We start from the raw sequence: 22,650 nt of genomic DNA on the forward strand, positions 1-22,650 counted from the left end.
TCATGGGCCTTAGTGGGAAGAGGAGGCCGGTGGCCAGGAGGTAGCGCGCGCCCCCCTAGCCAAACCGAATTGGACTAGGGGAGGGGGCGCCCCCCCCCTTTCCATCTCCCTCTCTATTTCCCTTCCCCCTTCTCCTACTCCAAAAAGGAAGGGGGACTCCTACTTGGACTGGGAGTCCTAGTGAGACTTCCCCCTTTGGCGCGCCCCTCTAGGCCGGCCGCGTCCTACCTCCCTCCTTTATATACGGGGGGCAGGGGGCACCCCAAAGGACAACATACACCACTTAACCATGTGCGGTGCCCCCCTTCCATAGTTTAACACCTCGGTTATATCGTCATAGTGCTTAGGCGAAGCCCTGTGCCAGTAACATCATCATCACCGTCGCCACGCCATCATGCTGACGGAACTCTTCCTCGTCCTTAATTGGATCAAGAGCACGAGCGACATCATCATGCTGAACGTGTGCTGAACACGGAGGTGGCATACATTCGGTACTTGGATCAGTTGGATCGTGAAGACGTTCGACTACATCAACCGTGTTACTAAACACTTCCACTTTTGGCCTACGAGGGTACGTGGACACACTCTCCCGTCTCGTTGCTATGCATCTCCTAGATAGATCTTGCATGATCGTACAATATTTTTTGAATTACTACGTTCCCCAATAGTGGCAGCCGAGCTAGGTCTATGCGTAGATGTTATATGCACGAGTAGAACACAAAGAGTTGTGGGCGACAATAGTCATACTGCTTACCACCAACGTCTTACTTTGATTCGGCCGTATTGTTGGATGAAGCGGCCGGGACTGACATTACATGACCGCGTTCATGAGACTGGTTCTACCGACGAGCTTTGCACATAGGTGGCTAGCGGGTGTCTGTTTCTCCAACTTTAGTTGAATCGAGTTTGACTACGACCGGTCCTTGTTAAAGGTTAAACAACACACTTGATGAAAACTCATTGTGTTTTTGATGAGTAGGTAAGAACGGTTCTTGCTACAAGCCCGTAGCAGCCACGTAAAACTTGCAACAACAAAGTAGAGGACGTCTAACTTGTTTTTGCAGGGCTTGTTGTGATGTGATATGGTCAAGACGTGATGAGATATAAATTGTTGTATGAGATGATCATGTTCTGTAACAGAGTTATCAGCAACTGGCAGGAGCCATATAGTTGTCGCTTTATTGTATGAAACGCAATCGCCATGTAATTGCTTTAATTTATCACTAAGTGGTAGCGATAGTCGTAGTAGCAATAGTTGGCGAGATGACAATGATGCTACGATGGAGATCAAGGTGTCAAGCCGGTGACGATGGAGATCATGACGATGCTTCGGTGTTGGAGATCATGAGAAAAAGATGATGCTGGCCATATCATGTCACATATTTTGATTGCATATGATGTTTATCTTATATGGATCTTATTTTTCTTAGTACGATGGTAGCATTATAAGATGATCCCTTACTAAATTTCAAGGTATAAGTGTTCTCCCTGAGTATGCATCGTTGCTACAGTTCGTCGTGCCGAGACACCACGTGATGATCGGGTGTGATAAGCTCTACGTTCACATACAACGGATGCAAGCCAGTTTTGCACGTGCAGAATACTCGGGTTAAACTTGACGAGCCTAGCATATGCAGATATGGCCTCGGAACATTGAGACCGAAAGGTCGACGTGAATCATATAGTAGATATGATCAACATAGAGATGTTAACCATTGAAAACTACTCCATCTCACGTGATGATCGGACATGGTTTAGTTGATTTGGATCACGTGATCATTTAGATGACTAGAGGGATGTCTATCTAAGTGGGAGTTCTTAAGTAATATGATTAATTGAACTTTAATTTATCATGAACTTAGTCCTGATAGTTTTTTGCATGTCTATGTTGTTTTAGATCAATGGCCCGTGCTACCGTTCCCTTGAATTTTAATGCGTTCCTAGAGAAAGCTAAGTTGAAAGATGATGGTAGCAATTACACAGACTGGGTCCATAACTTGAGGATTATCCTCATTGCTACACAAAATAATTATGTCCTAAAAGCACTGCTATGTGCAAGGCCTGCTGCAGGAGCAACTGCGGACATTATGAACGTCTGGCAGAGCAAAGCTGATGACTACTCGGTAGTTCAGTGTGCCATGCTTTACGGTTTAGAATCGAGACTCCAAAGATATTTTGAACGTCATGGAGCATATGAGATGTTCCAAGAGTTGAAGTTAATATTTAAATCAAATGCCCGAGTTGAGAGATATGAAGTCTCCAACAAGTTCTATAGCTGCAAAAGGGAGGAGAATAGTTCTGTCAGTGAACACATACACAGAATGTCTGGGTACCATAACCACTTGACTCTGCTGGGAGTTAATCTTCCTGATGATAGTGTCATTGACAGAGTTCTTCAATCACTACTACCAAGCTATAAAGGCTTCGTGATGGACTATAATATGCAAGGGATGATGAAAATGATTCCAGAGCTCTTCGCAATGCTAAAGGCTGTGGAGGTAGAAATCCAGAAGGAGCATCAAGTGTTGATGGTCAACAAGGCCACTAGTTTCAAGAAAAAGGGCAAAGGGAAGAAGGGGAACTTCAAGAAGAATAGCAAGAAAGTTGCTACTCCCGGGAAGAATCCCAAGTCTGGACCGAAGCCTGAAACTGAGTGCTTCTACTGCAAAGGGACTGGTCACTGGAAGCGGAACTTCCCCAAGTATTTAGCGGATAAGAAGGATGGCAAAGTGAAAGGTATATTTCATATACATGTTATTGATGTGTACCTTACTAATGCTCGTAGTAGCGCCTGGGTATTTGATAACTGGTTCTGTTGCTCATATTTGTAACTCAAAACAGGTACTACGGATTAAACGAAGATTGGCTAAGGACAAGGTGACGATGCGCGTCGGAAATGGTTCCAAGGTCGATGTGATCGCCGTCGGCATGCTACCTCTACATCTACCTTCGGGATTTGTTTTATACCTGAATAATTGTTATTGGTGACAGCGTTGAGCATGAACATTATATCTGGATCTTGTTTAATGCGAGACGGTTATTCATTTAAATCGGAGAATAATGGTTGTTCTATTTATATGAGTAATATCTTTTATGGTCATGCAACCCTTGTTGAGTGGCTATTTTTGTTGAATCTCGATCGTGGTGATACACATGTTCATAATATTGAGGCCAAAAGACGCAAAGTTGATAATCATAGTGCAACTTATTTGTCGCACTGCCGTTTAGGTCATATTGGTGCAAAGCGCATGAAGAAACTCCATGCTGATGGGATTTTGGAATCACTTGATTATGAATCACTTGGTGCTTGCGAACCATGCCTCATGGGCAAGATGACTAAAACTCCGTTCTCCGGAACAATGGAACAAGCTACTGACTTATTGGAAATAATACATACTGATGTATGCGGACCAATGAGTGTTGAGGCTCGTGGCGGGTATCGTTATTTTCTGACCTTCAAAGATGATTTGAGCATATATGGGTATATCTACTTAATCAAACATAAGTCTGAAACATTTGAAAAGATCAAAGAATTTCAGAGTGAAGTGGAAAATCATCGTAACAAGAGAATAAAGATTCTACGATCTGATCGTGGAGGCGAATATTTGAGTTACGAGTTTGGTCTTCATTTCAAACAATGTGGAATAGTTTCGCAACTCACGCCACCTGGAACACCACAGCGTAATGGTGTGTCCAAACATCGTAACCGTATTTTATTGGATATGGTGCGATCTATGATGTCTCTTACTGATTTACCGCTATCATTTCGGGGTTATGCTTTAGAGACGGCTGCATTCACGTTAAATAGGGCACCATCAAAATCCGTTGAGACGACACTATCTGAACTGTGGATGGCTAGAAACTTAAGCCGTCGTTTCTTAAAATTTGGGGTTGCGACACTTATGTCAAAAGGCTTCAGCCTGATAAGGTCGAACCCAAATCGGAGAAGTGCGTCTTCATAGGATACGCAAAGGAAACAATTGGGTACACCTTCCATCACAGATCCAAAGGCAAGAATTTGTTGCTGAGAATGGGTCCTTTCTAGAGAAGGAGTTTCTCCCGAAAGAAGTGAGTGGGAGGAAAGTAGAACTTGATGAGGTAATAGTACCTCTCCCGAGCTGGAAAGTAGTTCATCACAGAAATCAATTCCGGTGATTTCTACACCAATTACTGAGGAAGCTAATGATGATGATCGTGAAACTTCAGATCAAGTTACCACCGAACCCCGTAGGTCATCTAGGGCACGGTCCGCACAAGAGTGGTACCGTAATCCTATTCTGGAAGTCATGTTACTAAATCATGGCGAACCTATGAACTATTAGGAACCGATGATGAGCCCAGATTTCGCAAAATGGCTTGAGGCCATGAATTCTGAGATGGGATCCATGTATGAGAACAAAGTGTGGACTTTGGTGGACTTGCCCATTGAGCAGCAAGCGATAGAAAATAAATGGATCTTCAAGAAGAAGATTGACACTGACGGTAATGTTACTGTCTACAAAGATCGACTTGTTGTGAAAGGTTTTCGACAAGTTCAAGGAGTTGACTACGATGAGAACTTCTCACCTGTAGCGATGCTTAAGTCTATCCAAATCATGTTAGCAATTGCCGCTTTTTATGATTATGAAATTTGGCAAATGGATGTCAAAACTGCATTCCTTAATGGATTTCTTAAAGAAGAGTTGTATATGATGCAACCAGAAGGTTTTGTCGATCCAAAGGGTGCTAACAAAGTGCGCAAGCTCCAGCGATCCATTTATGGACTGGTGCAAGCCTCTCAGAGTTGGAATATACGCTTTGATAGTGTGATCAAAGCATATGGTTTTATACAGACTTTTGGAGAAGCCTATATTTACAAGAAAGTGAGTGGGAGCTCTGTAGCATTTCTAATATTATATGTGGATGACATATTGTTGATTGTAAATGACACAGAATTTCTGGATAGCATAAAATGATACTTGAATAAGAATTTTTCAATGAAAGACCTCGGTGAAGCTGCTTACATATTGGGTACCAAGATCTATAGAGATAGATCAAGACGCTTAATTGGACTTTCACAAAGAACATACCTTGATAAAGTTTTGAAGAAGTTCAAAATGGATCAGTCAAAGAAAGGGTTCTTGCCTGTGTTACAAGGTGTGAAGTTGAGTTAGACTCAATGCCCGACCACTGCAGAAGATAGAGAGAAAATGAAAGTCATTCCCTATGCTTCAGCCATAGGTTCTATCATGTATGCAATGTTGTGTACCAGACCTGATGTGTGCCTTGCTATAAGTATAGCAGGGAGGTACCAAAGTTATCCAGGAGTGGAGCACTGGACAACAGTCAAGAACATCCTAAAATACCTGAAAAGGACTAAGTATATATTTCTCGTTTATGGAGGTGAAAAATAGCTCGTCGTAAATGGTTATGTCGATGCAAGCTTTGACACTGATACAGATGACTCTAAGTCACAATCCGGATACGTATTTATATTGAATGGTGGAGCTGTCAGTTGGTGCAGTTCCAAGCAGAGCATCATGGCGGGATCTACGTGTGAAGCGGAGTACATAGCCGCTTCAGAAGCAGCAAATCAAGGACACTGGATGAATGAGTTCATATTCGATCTAGGTGTAATACCTAGTGCATTGGGTCCAATAAAAATATTTTGTGACAATACTGGTGCAATTGCCTTGGCAAAGGAATCCAGATTTCACAAGAGAACCAAACACATCAAGAGATGCTTCAATTCCATCCGGTATCAAGTCGCGGAGGGAGACATAGAGATTAGCAAGATACATATGGATCTGAATGTTGCAAAACATAATCAGCACCAAGACTCCATGGGTGTTAGAATCATTACTTTGTAATCTAGATTATTGACTCTAGTGCAAGTGGGAGACTGAAGGAAATATGCCCTAGAGGCAATAACAAAGTTGTTATTTATATTTCACTATATCATGATAAATGTTTATTATTCATGCTAGAATTGTATTAACCGGAAACTTAGTACATGTGTGAATACATAGACAATACATAGTGTCCCTAGTATGCCTCTAGTTGACTAGCTCGTTAATCAAAGATGGTTATGTTTCCTAACCATAGACATGTGTCGTCATTTGATGAACGGGATCACATCATTAGGAGAATGATGTGATGGACAAGACCCATCCTTTAGCTTAGCATTATGATCGTTACAGTTTCATTGCTACTGCTTTCTTCATGACTTACACATGTTCCCTAGACTATGAGATTATGCAACTCCCGAATACCGAAGGAACACCTTGTGTGCTATCAAATGTCATAACGTAACTGGGTGATTATAAATATGCTCTACAGGTGTCTCTGAAGGTGTTTTTTGGGTTGGCATAGATCAAGATTACGATTTGTCACTCCGTGTTTCGGAGAGGTATCTTTGGGCCCTCTCGGTAATGCTCATCACTATAAGCCTTGCAAGCAATGTCACTAATGAGTTAGTTGCGGGATGAAGCTTTACGGAATGAGTAAAGAGAGTTGCCGGTAAAGAGATTGAACTAGGTATAATGATATCGACGATCGAATCTTGGGCAAGTAGCATACCGATGACAAAGGGAACAACGTATGTTGTTGTGCGGTTTGACTGATAAAGATCTTCATAGAATATGTAGGAACAAATATGAGCATCCAGGTTGCGCTATTGGTTATTGATCGGATATGTGTCTCGATCATGTCTACATAGTTCTCGAACCCGTAGGGTCCCCATGCTTAACGTTCGATGACATTTTATATTATGAGTTATGTGATTTGATGACCGAAGTTTGTTCGGACTCCCGGATGAGATCACGGACATGACGAGGAGTCTCGAAATGGTTGAGACATAAAGATTGTTGGAAATATGCCATAGAGGCAATAATAAATTATTTATTATTATATTTCCTTGTTCATGATAATCGTTTATTATCCATGCTAGAGTTGTATTGATAGGAAACTCAGATACATGTGTGGATACATAGACAACACCATGTCCCTAGTAAGCCTCTAGTTGACTAGCTCGTTGATCAATAGATGGTTACGGTTTCCTGACCATGGACATTGGATGTCGTTGATAACGGGATCACATCATTAGGAGAATGATGTGATGGACAAGACCCAATCCTAAGCCAAGCACAAGATCATGTAGTTCGTATGCTAAAGCTTTTCTAATGTCAAGTATCTTTTCCTTAGACCATGAGATTGTGCAACTCCCAGATACCGTAGGAATGCTTTGGGTGTACCAAACGTCACAACGTAACTGGGTGGCTATAAAGGTGCATTACAGGTATCTCTGAAAGTGTCTGTTGGGTTGGCACGAATCGAGACTGGGATTTGTCACTCCGTGTAAACGGAGAGGTATCTCTGGGCCCACTCGGTAGGACATCATCATAATGTGCACAATGTGACCAAGGGGTTGATCACGGGATGATGTGTTACGTAACGAGTAAAGAGACTTGCCGGTAACGAGATTGAACAAGGTATCGGGATACCGACGATCGAATCTCGGGAAAGTATCGTACCGATAGACAAAGGGAATTGTATACGGGATTGATTGAGTCCTTGACATCGTGGTTCATCCGATGAGATCATCGTGGAACATGTGGGAGCCAACATGGGTATCCAGATCCCGCTGTTGGTTATTGATCGGAGAACGTCTCGGTCATGTCTACATGTCTCCCGAACCCGTAGGGTCTACACACTTAAGGTTCGATGACGCTAGGGTTATAAAGGAAGTTTGTATGTGGTTACCGAATGTTGTTAGGAGTCCCGGATGAGATCCCGGATGTCACGAGGAGTTCCGGAATGGTCCGGAGGTAAAGATTTATATATAGGAAGTCCTGTTTCGGCCATCGGGACAAGTTTCGGGGTCATCGGTATTGTACCGGGACCACCGGAAGGGTCCCGGGGGCCCACCGGGTGGGGCCACCTGCCCCGGGGGGCCACATGGGCTCTAGGGGGTGCGCCTTGGCCTACATGGGCCAAGGGCACCAGCCCCAAGAGGCCCATGCGCCTAGGGAACCCTAAAAGGAAGAGTCCCAGAAGGGGAAGGCACCTCCTAGGTGCCTTGGGGGGGATGGACTCCTCCCCTGGCCGCCGCCCCCTAGGAGATTGGATCTCCTAGGGCTGGCGCACCCCCCCTTGGGATCCCTATATATAGTGGGGGTAGAGGGCCTCTTGAGACACACCTTTTGCCTTTGGTGCAGCCCCTCCCTCTCTCCCAAGTTCTTCTCCTCTTCTGCGGTGCTTGGCGAAGCCCTGCAGGATTGCCACGCTCCTCCACCACCACCACGCCGTTGTGCTGCTGCTGGATGGAGTCTTCCTCAGCCTCTCCCTCTCTCCTTGCTGGATCAAGGCATGGGAGACGTCACCGGGCTGTACGTGTGTTGAACGCGGAGGTGCCGTCTGTTCGGCACTAGGATCATCGGTGATTTGAATCACGATGAGTACGACTCCATCAACCCCGTTCACTTGAACGCTTTCGCTTAGCAATCTACAAGGGTATGTATATGCACTCTCCTTCCCCTCGTTGCTGGTTTCTCCATAGATAGATCTTGGTGACACGTAGGAAAATTTTGAATTATTGCTACGTTCCCCAACAATGGCATCATGAGCTAGGTCTATGCGTAGTTTCTATGCACGAGTAGAACACAAAGTAGTTCTGGGCGTTGATTTTGTTCAATGTGCTTGCCGTTACTAGTCTTATCTTGATTCGGCGGCATCGTGGGATGAAGCGGCCCGGACCAACCTTACACGTACTCTTACGTGAGACCGGTTCCACCAACAAACATGCACTAGTTGCATAAGGTGGCTGGCGGGTGTCTGTCTCTCCCACTTTAGTCGGATCGGATTCGATGAAAAGGGTCCTTATGAAGGGTAAATAGCAATTGGCATATCACGTTGTGGTCTTTGCGTAGGTAAGAAACGTTCTTGCTAGTAACCCATAGCAGCCACGTAAAACATGCAAACAACAATTAGAGGACGTCTAACTTGTTTTTGCAGGGTATGCTTTGTGATGTGATATGGCCAAGAAGAATGTGATGAATGATATGTGATGTATGAGATTGATCATGTTCTTGTAATAGGAATCACGACTTGCATGTCGATGAGTATGACAACCGGCAGGAGCCATAGGAGTTGTCTTAATTTATTTATGACCTGCTTGTCAACATAAACGTCATGTAATTACTTTAATTTATTGCTAACCATTAGCCATAGTAGTAGAAGTAATAGTTGGCGAGACAACTTCATGAAGACACGATGATGGAGATCATGATGATGGAGATCATGGTGTCATGCCGGTGACGATGATGATCATGGAGCCCCGAAGATGGAGATCAAAAGGAGCAAAATGATATTGGCCATATCATGTCACTATTTGATTGCATGTGATGTTTATCATGTTTATGCATCTTGTTTACTTAGAATGACGGTAGTAAATAAGATGATCCCTTACAACAATTTCAAGAAGTGTTCTCCCCTAACTGTGCACCGTTGCTAAAGTTCGTCGCTTCTAAGCACCACGTGATGATTGGGTGTGATGGATTCTTATGTTCACATACAACGGGTGTAAGACAGATTTACACACGCAAAACACTTAGGGTTAACTTGACGAGCCTAGCATGTGCATACACATGGCCTCGGAACACAGAAGACCGAAAGGTCGAGCATGAGTCGTATGGTAGATACAATCAACATGAAGATGTTCACCAACGTTGACTAGTCCGTCTCACGTGATGATCAGACATGGCCTAGTTGACTCGGATCATGTAATCACTTAGATGACTAGAGGGATGTCTATCTGAGTGGGAGTTCATAAGATGAACTTAATTATTCTGAACATAGTCAAAAGGATTTTGCAAATTATGTCGTAGCTCACGCTATAGTTCTACTGTTTAGATATGTTTCTAGAGAAAATTTAGTTGAAAGTTGATAGTAGCAATTATGCGGACTAGGTCCGTAAACTGAGGATTGTCCTCATTGCTTCATAGAAGGCTTATGTCCTTAATGCACCGCTCAGTGTGCTGAACCTCGAACGTTGTCTGTGGATGTTGCAAACATCTGACATACACATTTTGATAACTACATGATAGTTCAGTGCGTAATGCTAAATGGTTTAGAATTGAGGCACCAAAGACATTTTGAAACGTCGCGAAACATATGAGATGTTTCGAGGGTTGAATTTGGGATTTCAGGCTCGTGCCCACGTCAAGAGGTATAAGACCTCCGACGATTTTCTTAGCCTGCAAACTAAGGAGAAAAGCTCAATTGTTGTGCTTGTGCTCAGATTGTCTGAGTACAACAATCGCTTGAATCGAGCGGGAGTTGATCTTCCAGATGAAATAGTGATGGTTCTCCGAAGTCATTACCACCAAGCTGCTAGAGCTTCGTGATGAACTATGATATATCAGGGACATATATGATGATCCTTGAGATATTCGCGATGTTTGACACCACAAAAGTAGAAATCAAGAAGGAGCATCAATTGTTGATGGTTGGTGAAACCACTAGTTTCAAGAAGGGCAAGGGCAAGAAGGGATACTTCATGAAACGGCAATTCAGATGCTGCTCTAGTGAAGAAACCCGAGGTTGAACCCAAACCCAAGACTGAGTGCTTCTATAATAAAGGGGAACATCCACTGGAGCAGAATTACCCTAGATACTTGGTAGATAAGAAGGCTGGCAAGGTCGATAGAAGTATATTGGATATACATTATGTTGATGTGTACTTTACTAGTACTCCTAGTAGCACCAGGGTATTAGATACCGGTTCGGTTGCTAAGTGTTAGTAACTCGAAATAAAAGCTACGGAATAAAACGGAGACTAGCTAAAGGTGAGCTGACGATATGTGTTGGAAGTGTTTCCAATGTTGATATGATCAAGCATCTCAAGCTACCTCTACCATCGAGATTGGTGTTTGCGTTGAGCATAGACATGATTGGATTATGTCTATCGCAATACGGTTATTCATTTAAGGAGAATAATGGTTACTCTGTTTATTTGAATAATACCTTCAATGGTCTTACACCTAAAATGAATGGTTTATTGAATCTCGATCGTAGTGATACACATGTTCATGCCAAAAGATATAGGATAGTAATGATAGTACCACCTACTTGTGGCACTGCCACGTAAGTCATATCGGTATAAAACGCATGAAGAAGCTCCATGTTGATGGATATTTGGGCTCACTCGTTTTTGAAAAGTTTGAGACATGCGAACCATGTCTATTGGTGTATATGCATGAAACTCCATGCAAATGGACCGTTTGAACTCACTTGATCTTGAATCACTTGAGACATGCAAATCATACCACATGGGCAAGATGACTGAAAGCCTCGTTTTCAGTAAAATGGAACTAGAAAGCAACTTGTTGGAAGTAACACATTTTGATGTGTGCAGTCCAATGAGTGCTGAGGCATGTAGTGGATATCGTTATGTTCTTACTTCACAGATGATTTGAGTAGATGTTGAGTATATTTACTTGATGAATCACGAGTCTGAATTATTGAAAGGTTCAAGTAATTTCAGGGTGAAGTTGAAAGATCGTCGCGACAAGAGGATAAAATATATATGATATGATCATAGAGATGAATATGTGAATTACGAGCTTGGCACAGAATTAAGACATTGTGGAAATTGTTTCACAAATAATACAGCTTGGAACACCATAGTGTGATGGTGTGTCCGAACATCATAACTGCATCCTATTGGATATGATGCATACCATGATGTCTCTTGTCGAATTACCACGACAGTTTATGGGTTAGGCATTAGAGACAACCACATTCACTTTAAATAGGGCACCACGTAATTCCGATGAGATGACACCGTATGAAATATGGTTTAGAGAAACCTAAGATGCCATTTCTTAAAAGTTTGGGGCTGCGACGCTTATGTGGAAAAGTTTCAGGCTGATAAGCTTGAACCCAAAGCGGATAAATGCATCTTCATAGGACACCCAAAACTGTTGGGTATACTTCCTGTCTCAGATTCGAAAGCAATAAGGGATTGTTTCTAGAATCGGGTCCTTTCTCGAGAAAAAGTTTCTCTCGAAAGAATTGAGTGGGAGGATGGTGGAGACTTGATGAGGTTATTGAACCGTCTCTTCAACTAGTGTGTGACAGGGCACAGGGAGTTGTTCCTGTGGCACCTACACCAATTGAAGTGGAAGCTTATGATAGTGATCATGAAACTTCGGATCAAGTCACTACCGTACCTCATAGGACGACAAGGACGCGTACTACTTCAGAGTGGTACAGTAATCCTGTCTTGGAAGTCATGTTGCTAGACAACAATGAACCTACGAGCTATGAAGAAGCGATGGTGGGCCCGGATTCCGACGAATGGCTCAAAGCCATATAATCCGAGAAAGGATCCATATATGAAAACAAAGTGTAAACTTTGGAAGAACTACTTGATGGTCGTAAGGCTGTTAGGTACATATGGATTTTAAAAGGAAGACGGACAATGATGGTAAGTATCACCATTAAGAAAGCTCGACTTGTCGTTAAGATGTTTTCCGACAAGTTCAAGGAGTTGACTACGATGAGACTTTCTCACTCATAGCGATGCTAAGAGTCTGTTGGAATTATATTAGCAGTCACTGCATTATTTATGAAATCTTGTAGATAGGATGTCAAAACATTGTTTCCTCGACGTTTTTCTTGAGGAAAGGTTGTATGTGATACAACCGGAAGGTTTTGTCAATCCTGAAAGATGCTAATAAGTATGCAAAGCTCCAGTAATCCTTCTAAGGACTGGAGTAAGCATCTCGGAGTTGGAATGTACGCTTTGATGAGATGATCAAAGATTTTGGGTTTATACAAAGTTCATGAGAAACTTGTATTTCCAAATAAGTGAGTGGGAGCACTATAAAATTTCCGATGAGTATGTGTTGTTAACATGTTGTTGATCGGAAATGATGTAGAATTTCTAGAAAGCATGCAAAGCTATTTGAAAAGTGTCTTTTAATGGAAAGCCTGGATTAAGCTACTTGAACGTTGAGCATCAAGATCTATAAGGATAGATCAAAATGCTTAATGGTACTTTCAAATGAGCACATACCTTGACATGATCTTGAAGGTGTTCAAGATGGATCAGTCAAAGAAGGAGTTCTTGCCTGAGTTGTAAGGTATGAAGTTAAGACTTAAAGCTCGACCACGACAGAAAAGAGAGAAAGGACGAAGGTCGTCCCCTATGCTTAAGACATAGGCTCTATAGTATGCTATGCAGTGTACCGCACCTGAAGTGTGCCTTGCCATGAGTCTGTCAAGGGGTACAAGAGTGATCCAAGAATGGATCACAGGACAACGGTCAAAGTTATCCTTAATAACTAGTGGACTAAGGAATTTTCTCGATTATGGAGGTGGTAAAAGAGTTCGTCGTAAAGGGTTACATCGATGCAAGCTTAACACCTATCCGGATAGCTCTAAGTAGAGATATCGGATACGTATAATGGAGCAACAATTTAGAATAGCTCCAAGTAGAACAGTTATTTGGAATAGCTCCAAATAGAACGTGGTAGCTACATCTAGGAGATGACATAGAGATTTGTAAAGCACACACGGATCTGAAAGGTTCAGACCCGTTGACTATAACCTCTCTCACAAGCATAACATGACCAAACCCATAACTCATTGAGTGTTAATCACATGGTAAATGTGGACTAGATTATTGACTCTAGTAAACTCTTTGGGTGTTAGTCACATGAGGATGTGACCTTGAGTGTTAATCACATATCGATGTGAACTAGATTATTGACTCTAGTGCAAGTGGGAGACTGTTGGAAATATGCCCTAGAGGCAATAATAAATTAGTTATTATTATATTTCCTTGTTCATGATAATCGTTTATTATCCATGCTAGAATTGTATTGATAGGAAACTCAGATACATGTGTGGATACATAGACAACACCATGTCCCTAGTAAGCCTCTAGTTGACTAGCTCGTTGATCAATAGATGGTTACGGTTTCCTGACCATGGACATTGGATGTCGTTGATAACGGGATCACATCATTAGGAGAATGATGTGATGGACAAGACCCAATCCTAAGCCAAGCACAAGATCATGTAGTTCGTATGCTAAAGCTTTTCTAATGTCAAGTATCTTTTCCTTAGACCATGAGATTGTGCAACTCCCGGATACCGTAGGAATGCTTTGGGTGTACCAAATGTCACAACGTAACTGGTTGGCTATAAAGGTGCATTACAGGTATCTCCGAAAGTGTCTGTTGGGTTGGCACGAATCGAGACTGGGATTTGTCACTCCGTGTAAACGGAGAGGTATCTCTGGGCCACTCGGTAGGACATCATCATAATGTGCACAATGTGACCAAGGGGTTGATCACGGGATGATGTGTTACGGAATGAGTAAAGAGACTTGCCGGTAACGAGATTGAACAAGGTATCGGGATACCGACGATCGAATCTCGGGAAAGTATCGTACCGATAGACAAAGGGAATTGTATACGGGATTGATTGAGTCCTTGACATCGTGGTTCATCCAATGAGATCATCGTGGAACATGTGGGAGCCAACATGGGTATCCAGATCCCGCTGTTGGTTATTGACCGGAGAACGTCTCGGTCATGTCTACATGTCTCCCGAACCCGTAGGGTCTACACACTTAAGGTTCGATGACGCTAGGGTTATAAAGGAAGTTTGTATGTGGTTACCGAATGTTGTTCGGAGTCCCGGATGAGATCCCGGACGTCACGAGGAGTTCCGGAATGGTCCGGAGGTAAAGATTTATATATAGGAAGTCCTGTTTCGGCCATCGGGACAAGTTTCGGGGTCATCGGTATTGTACCGGGACCACTGGAAGGGTCCCGGGGGCCCATCGGGTGGGGACGCCTGCCCTGGGGGGCCACATGGGCTGTAGGGGGTGCGCCTTGGCCTACATGGTCCAAGGGCACCAGCCCCAAGAGGCCCATGCGCCTAGGGAACCCTAAAAGGAAGAGTCCCAGAAGGGGAAGGCACCTCCTAGGTGCCTTGGGGGGGATGGACTCCTCCCCTGGCCGCCGCCCCCTAGGAGATTGGATCTCCTAGGGCTGGCGCACCCCCCCCCCCTTGGGATCCCTATATATAGTGGGGGTAGAGGGCCTCTTGAGACACACCTTTTGCCTTTGGTGCAGCCCCTCCCTCTCTCCCAAGTTCTTCTCCTCTTCTGTTGTGCTTGGCGAAGCCCTGCAGGATTGCCACGCTCCTCCACCACCACCACGCCGTTGTGCTGCTGCTGGATGGAGTCTTCCTCAACCTCTCCCTCTCTCCTTGATGGATCAAGGCATGGGAGACGTCACCGGGCTGTACGTGTGTTGAACGCGGAGGTGCCGTCTGTTCGGCACTAGGATCATCGGTGATTTGAATCACGACGAGTACGACTCCATCAACCCCGTTCACTTGAACGCTTCCGCTTAGCGATCTACAAGGGTATGTAGATGCACTCTCCTTCCCCTCGTTGCTGGTTTCTCCATAGATAGATCTTGGTGACACGTAGGAAAATTTTGAATTATTGCTACGTTCCCAACAAAGATTTATATATTGGAAGGTTATATTCAGACACCAGAATGGTTCCGAAGTGATTCGGGTATTTTTCGGAGTACTAGGAGGTTACCGGAACCCCCCGGTAGAGTATTGGGCCTTGATGGTCCTTAGTGGGAAGAGGAGGCCGGTGGCCAGGAGGTGGCGCGCGCCCCCCCTAGCCAAACCGAATTGGACTAGGGGAGGGGGCGCCCCCCTTTCCTTCTCCCTCTCTCTTTCCCTTCCCCCTTCTCCTACTCCTAAAAGGAAGGGGGACACCTACTAGGACCCCCCTTTGGCGCGCCCCTCTAGGCCGGCCGCCTCCTCCCTCCCTCCTTTATATAGGGAGCAGGGGCACCCCAAAGGACAACAAACACCTCGGTCATATCATCGTAGTGCTTAGGCGAAGCCCCGCGCCGATAACATAATCCCACCATCGCCACACCGTCATGCTGACGGAACTCTCCCTCGTCCTCAACTGGATCAAGAGCACGAGGGACGTCATCATGCTGAACGTGTGCTGAACACGAAGGTACCGTACGTTTGGTACTTGGATCGGTTGGATCGTGAAGACGTTCGACTACATCAATCGCGTTACTAAACGCTTCCGCTTTCGGCCTACAAGGATACATGGACACACTCGCCCATCTCGGTTCTATGCATCTCCTAGATAAATGTTGCATGATCCTAGGTTTTTTTTTGAATTACTACGTTCCCCAACATGTCGCTATGTCCGGGAAATACTCGGGCCCGAGTGGGAGGAAGTTGATCTTGCCAGCGATGCAGACTAGGAGGCAAAGACGCCTTTCTGGCTGGTCTTTGTTGTGCTTTCTTGGACCTTATGGATGACACATGATTGTTTGAGAAAATCAAATCTTTGTTGGATTGATGGTTACAGGCGCTACTTATACTATCTGGAGAGACACGAGCGCAGGAAGGCATCGGTTCCAGAATGCAAGAGCGAGAGGCGTCTGTGCGGGTCAAACCGCACGATGGTTTGGGCAAGGGGAGATTTTCTCCTAATTACAAATTGTAATTAATTCTAACACTCCCCCTAATCTATGCTTGGCCATGTATAATCATCTTCACGATTATCCGGAAGCTCTATCATCTCAAACGGATTTTCCTCCAAAAGTCCTTCATAAATCTTTGTAAGATCCTGAAATATAAACTCACAAAGAAATAGCATAATGTGATGTCTTTAAATAAGGATATCTCAAGAGGAGACTCCCTCTGATGCTTGCAAGTCCCTAAGTCGTCGCATACCAATTCCATGAACATATTTCTGGAATGTAGAATTTGGTAGAGACTTGGTGAATAAATCAACAAGGTTGTCGCATGATTTGACTTGCAAGATGTTTATTTCACCGCTTTGTTGAAGACCATGGGGAAAATCCACTTAGGAGAAATATGCTTAGTGATATTACTCTTGATGTATCCTGTTTGCATCTGTGCAACACATGCCGCATTATCTTCATAGATAATGGTGGGTGATTCTATCAAACCAATTCCACATGACTATTGTATGTGGTTTATTATTCTGCGAAGCCATACACATTCCCATGTTGCTTCAAACAATGAATTTATTTCAGTATGATTGGTAGATGTTGCCACCAGAGTCTGTTTCAAAGACTTCCATGATATAGCAGTGCCGCCATGTAGGAACACGAAACCAGTCTGCGATATGGCATTATGGGGATCAGATAAATAGTTGGCATCTGCATATCCAATCATATCAGAGTCTTGATTTCTCTGGAACTGGAAAAATAGGCCAAGATCCTTTGTGACTTAGAGATATCGAAAGATATTCTTCACTCCAGACCAATGACAGTTGGTGGGAGCCGCGCTATGTCTAGCAAGTAGATTCACCGCAAATGCAATATCAGGTCTTGTGCAATTTGCAAGATACATAAGGGCTCCAACGGCACTGAGGTGTAGAACTTCAGGTCTCAACACCTCTTCTCCATCATCCCTTGGTCTGAACAGATATTTCCCCACGCCCAAAGATCAAACCACCATGGGAGTTTTAGATGGATATGATTTGTTCATATTGAATTTATCCAATATTTTCTGGATATTGGCAGCTTGGTGTACCATGATTCCCGAGGGAAGGTGCTCAAGTTGAATACCTAAGCAAAATTTGGTTTTACCCAAATCCTTCATCTCAAATTCCATCTTTAGGTGATTGCGTGCTTCATCAACGTCTCGTGTGTTGCCAATTGAGATCATCAACGTACACTGCCATGGAAATATCACGTCAGATGTCCTAGCAGAAGGACTTAGTCATGGAGCCATCGTAAGGAGATTAGCCTGAAGGGGTTAAGCCGGACAAGGGACACGAGAGTTTTATACTAGTTTGGCCCCTTACGATGAAGGTAAAAGCCTACGTCTAGTTGTGATGGGATTATTGGGGTTTCGATGACCAGGGAGCAAATATGCTTTGCCTGGGTCTCGAGTTGTTGTTTCTTATTCCTGAACCGCCGTCGGGTCGTCCCTTTATATACACAGGTTTACGCCTGGCCGGTTTACAGAGTTCCGAGGCCGGCTCATACAAGTGTCCGGCTCGGTCTCTCCCTTTCCCTAACTTACAATACAAGTTATACAACTATGGCGGTTTACCACTATGGGCCCTAATCAGCCTCTGGGCTCTGGGCCTCTAAGCCTTATCAGTAAAGCGCCATCTTCTTTGTCTTCATGGGCTTCAGTATAGTTGAGCGTGAACCGGCCCCTCCTGGGCGGTTTACACTCAGTAGTTATATCCTCAACATTAGGCCCCAAATTGATTTGAACCTGTTCATGTCAATCTTCAATACTTAGAAAAGTTCCGTGAACATCTTCTAATGATTCTTCGTAAACCGCCATGTTGTCTTCTCCCTGTAAACTTTGGTAAACCGCCATGACGTCATCTTCTGAACGCTGCAGTGAATCATTATGACGTCATCTTTGTATAAAAAGATAATAAAGATTCTCTTCATTAATTAATTCCCGAAGATCGAGGCGATAGCTGCGCCCCTTTTGCCGCTTAAGGCCCCTCGATTCTCGTGCCTGTCGCTTATCCCCTTTCCTTTATAAATAAGACCGGGGGTCTTTCCATTTTCCCCCTTTCCTCTTCGCATCGTCTTCTTCCTTGTGACCCCGAAGCACTCAAGCATCGCCGCCGCCGTCGACCCTACACCCTGCACCAACTAGGCCGCTGCATCAACCTGTTTGTACCAGAGATCTTCGACACTCCTCCGCTACTGCGTGGCCCTCGTAAATATTCCCTTCCTTCACTTATTAAATCTGCATTACGGTTTCGAAGTTTCTTCAGTGTCCGTCTGTGTTCATCAGCATTTATCTGCTTTTCCTTTAGCATCTTACTGAATCTAGCTAAGCCTGACAGTCTCCTTTTGCGGTTGGATCCGTAGTTCTAATCTGTTGTACTTCGGCATCTTGCTGCTCCTGGATAAATCCTCATCTGAACCTTCTCTGTTCCGTTTGACGCCATTGTAGGGCTCAGAAAAAATTCTTTACTGAACCACGGTAGATCCAAAATTATATCACCATTTTGTGAAACTTGTTTCTGTAACACTTAATAGATTTCAGATCTGCTTCCTTCGTTAAAGGCGGTTTAATCTTTAGTAGTTGATAATCCGCCAGATACCATTAGCCCTCACTTAAACCGCCATCTTGACTTGCGTAGTAGTTTCCGGTTTACCTTACATATATGCCCTGATTAAATTCCCCGGTTTAACACTGGTTAATCCATATCAACCTTGAATCGTAAACCAGCCTTCACATTTCTTTTACAGTTTGTTTTCCAAAATGACCAACAATTCGCCGCTTGCAACTGGGTTCCTTCCTGGATCACGGAAACACAACTCAATGGATATGTTCTGACTGGCGCTTTGGCCAAGAAAAATGTCCTTCATTGGCGAGTCCCTGGCCCTGAATGCCCTCCTGAACCTCAAGATGGAGAAGTGATTGTGTTCATGCAGCATCTAGACCAGGGATTTAGCCCTCCCGGATCAAAGTTTTTACCGGATGTACTTGCTAGCTTCCAACTCCATCCACAAGATATTGGACCGAATTCTGTGTCCAACATATGTAATTTCCAAGTATTCTGTGAAGTTTACCTTCAAGAAGAACCATCTGTTGAGCTCTTCCGGGACTTTTTCCATCTAAACCACCGAACTGAATTATCTGACGATCCCAACACTGAACTTGGTGGAGTGTCGATCCAGAAGAGGAAAGAAGTTGATTTCCCTCATGCCAAACATCACAGTCACCCCAAAGACTGGAGCCAAACATGGTTTTATTGTCAGAACACTACTCCTACTGAAGAAAATCCTTTGACGGGTTACCGTGCTCACCGGCTCAGCAATGGCCATCCACTGCCTCAACGGCTCACTGCCAAAGAACAACAGACTTACGCACCTCAACTTGCCAAGCTCCGGGCCTTCCTAGCAAACGGCTTAACCGGCATTGACCTCGTTCGTTGCTGGGTTTCATGGGGTATCCTACCTTAAAGCCGCCACTCCGGGTTGATGCATGAGTATACCGGCAACATCAAGGATCCTCAACGATTTAATGAAATAGAAATGACTGATGATGAAGTCACTGAATCTGTGAAGAAGATGCTGGACGAACCGATCGCTGAATGTAGCAAAACTAGGCTGCGCCCTTTTTATGCCTCCAACAAACCGCCAGCGGTAAATTTTTAACCTTGTGCTTTTTGATCCGTCTCCGTTTTAACACTGCTATAATAATCCTTTGTTTAATTTTACAGGCCAAAGATTCCTTCTGGAAGAGGAAAGCTCAAGATAAACCGGCGAGGGTTCCTCGTGCCAAAAGCAAAGTCACAAAGAAACCAGCCAAGAAGAGAACCGCCGAGTCCTCTGATACGCCCGAAGATATTGAGGAATCGGAACAAGAGGTAGAACTTGACTCCCTTGGCTTATTTTTTGTACACCTTATTGACAATGACTATTACTAGGATGATGCAGAAGCCAGTCGTGCCGACCATGTAGAGGTAATCTCCCTTTCCTCCGATTCAAATCATGTGTTGGTTCAAAAACTTCGCCGTGCAGTTCAAAAAGTAAAAACTCTCACCCTCTTGCTCATTTGGATCCACAATTTTCTTTGAAGACACAACAACATGAAGGTCGTCGCACAACCTAGCACAGTGGCCAGCAAGTCACTTCCTCCAGTTTACCAGACACTCCAAACCGGAAACGTCGTCCAGAGGTCTCTTCCTCTTTTAATAAACCTTATCCCTTGGCAGGTTGCTTCCGATACCCACTTAATCCGTCTGATTCGAATTATCAGGTGACTTCCAATTCTTCATCTGGCGACTCATCAACCACACAATTGCCTCCCCTCAAGACCGTCACTGGGTAAGTATATTGCCCTTCAGCTTTTTCCTTCATGCATCGGTTTACCATACTAACCTTTGTTTGATATTGTAGTGCCAAAGCCCGATTGAGCAAGAAAGCCAAAACCAGTACCCCCACTGATGAAGTTGAACCGGAGAGGACCCCAGAAGGCGCTGGTAGAGACACTGATATTGTCATGGATGATTCTGCCCCACAAGGTCCAAACACTGATGCTGATCCACCGGAAGCTGACCCGGCTACTCATGTTGATCCATCAAACCCGCATGCTACTCCTCCAAGTCCAGCTGCTGATCCGCCGAGCCCAGCTGCTGATCCGTTGAGCCCAGCCAGGGATATTGTCAATCCGCCGAGCCCGTCAAAAGGTGGCGATGACGATGTTATTATCACCGGTACTGGTCACGCCGACCCAGGCAATCCGGTTGCCTTATCAATGCATATTGCCAAGGAAGAATTTGTTGCTATGGGCAAGGGGAAAGAGAAAACAGATTTATCCAGCTATGTTAATCATACTGCCCAGGAGCTCCATTCCGGATTCCTAAACCGCTTATACACAAGCCGAGATTATGAGCCCGGTTTGGTGAACATGATGAAGGAGCGCTATGAGGTAATCTTCCAAACACTTCAATCTCTCTTGTTTTGTATATCCACTTCCTTGTAGCCCCCAAGGGCCGGTTTGTCTGTTGAAGATAAACCGGGACTTCTTGGGATAAAGAACACTTCAACTGAGTAGCCCCCAAGGGCCGGTTTATCTTATCAAGATGAACCGGGACTTTATGTTCCATACTGCATTTTGTCAATTCCCTTGCCTTTTTACTTTCTGATCAAATACACATTAGCCCCCAAGTGCCAAGATTAATACTTGTATTGAGCCTTGGGACTTTAAATTATCAGCAGGAAAGAAGCAATCCGCATTAGCCCCCAAGTGCCAAGTGTATAACTGGTTATATGCGTGGGACTTTGAGAAAAATATTAACATCTTCATCATCTGACTGTTGCAGGTTGATATAAACAACAAAGGTTCCCAAATTTCTGATCTTCAACAGAATATCAAGTCCCAGCAAGCAGAGACCTCCAAGGCCAAAGATGAACTAAAAGGAGCTTTGACAGCCATGGAACAACTGAAAGATGGTTTAAAGACTGAACGTTCCAACTGGGAAATTGAAAAGGCTGCTTTGTTGAAGTGGGCTGAAGTCGTCGAGGCAGCTCTTAAACCGGTGGCAGAAGAGCTAACCGGGTTGAAGCATCAAGTAAATTCTATGACGTCTGCGATATTTGGTAAGTACCTTGTGAAAAGAGCTTGATTAACCATCTCTAAACTATCCAGTTTAACATCAAATTCTTAAACCGTTACAGGTAGCCGTGTTGCTCATCTGGGCTCTGACATGCGGATGAAACTGAAGGCAGCATATACATTGATAGAGCAACTGTATAGCGGTGCCCAACGAGTTATCTGCGCAGTCTCATACAACAAACTAGCACCAATGTTGATCAAGGATACACTAGCCAAATTGTCGATGACGCCGGCGCAGATAGAAGAAATGAAACGATCTGCTGCCAGGGCTGGCGCTTTGTTAGCACTGACTCGGGCCAAAGCGTGGATAGTTGATCTGGATCCAGTTGATATCGCCAAGGGCTATCCAGGTGAACAAGAAAACGGGTCAGCATTTGATAATGAAGCCCTCAAAGCCCTGACAAAGGAGATGCGTCCGCTGTCAAGCCAATTGGCGGAAGAGGCTAACTTGTCTGTTCATCGGTCCTTCTA

The sequence above is a fragment of the Triticum dicoccoides genome, chromosome 6B (genome assembly GCF_002162155.2).
Source record: "Triticum dicoccoides isolate Atlit2015 ecotype Zavitan chromosome 6B, WEW_v2.0, whole genome shotgun sequence".
Lineage (NCBI taxonomy): Eukaryota > Viridiplantae > Streptophyta > Magnoliopsida > Poales > Poaceae > Triticum > Triticum dicoccoides.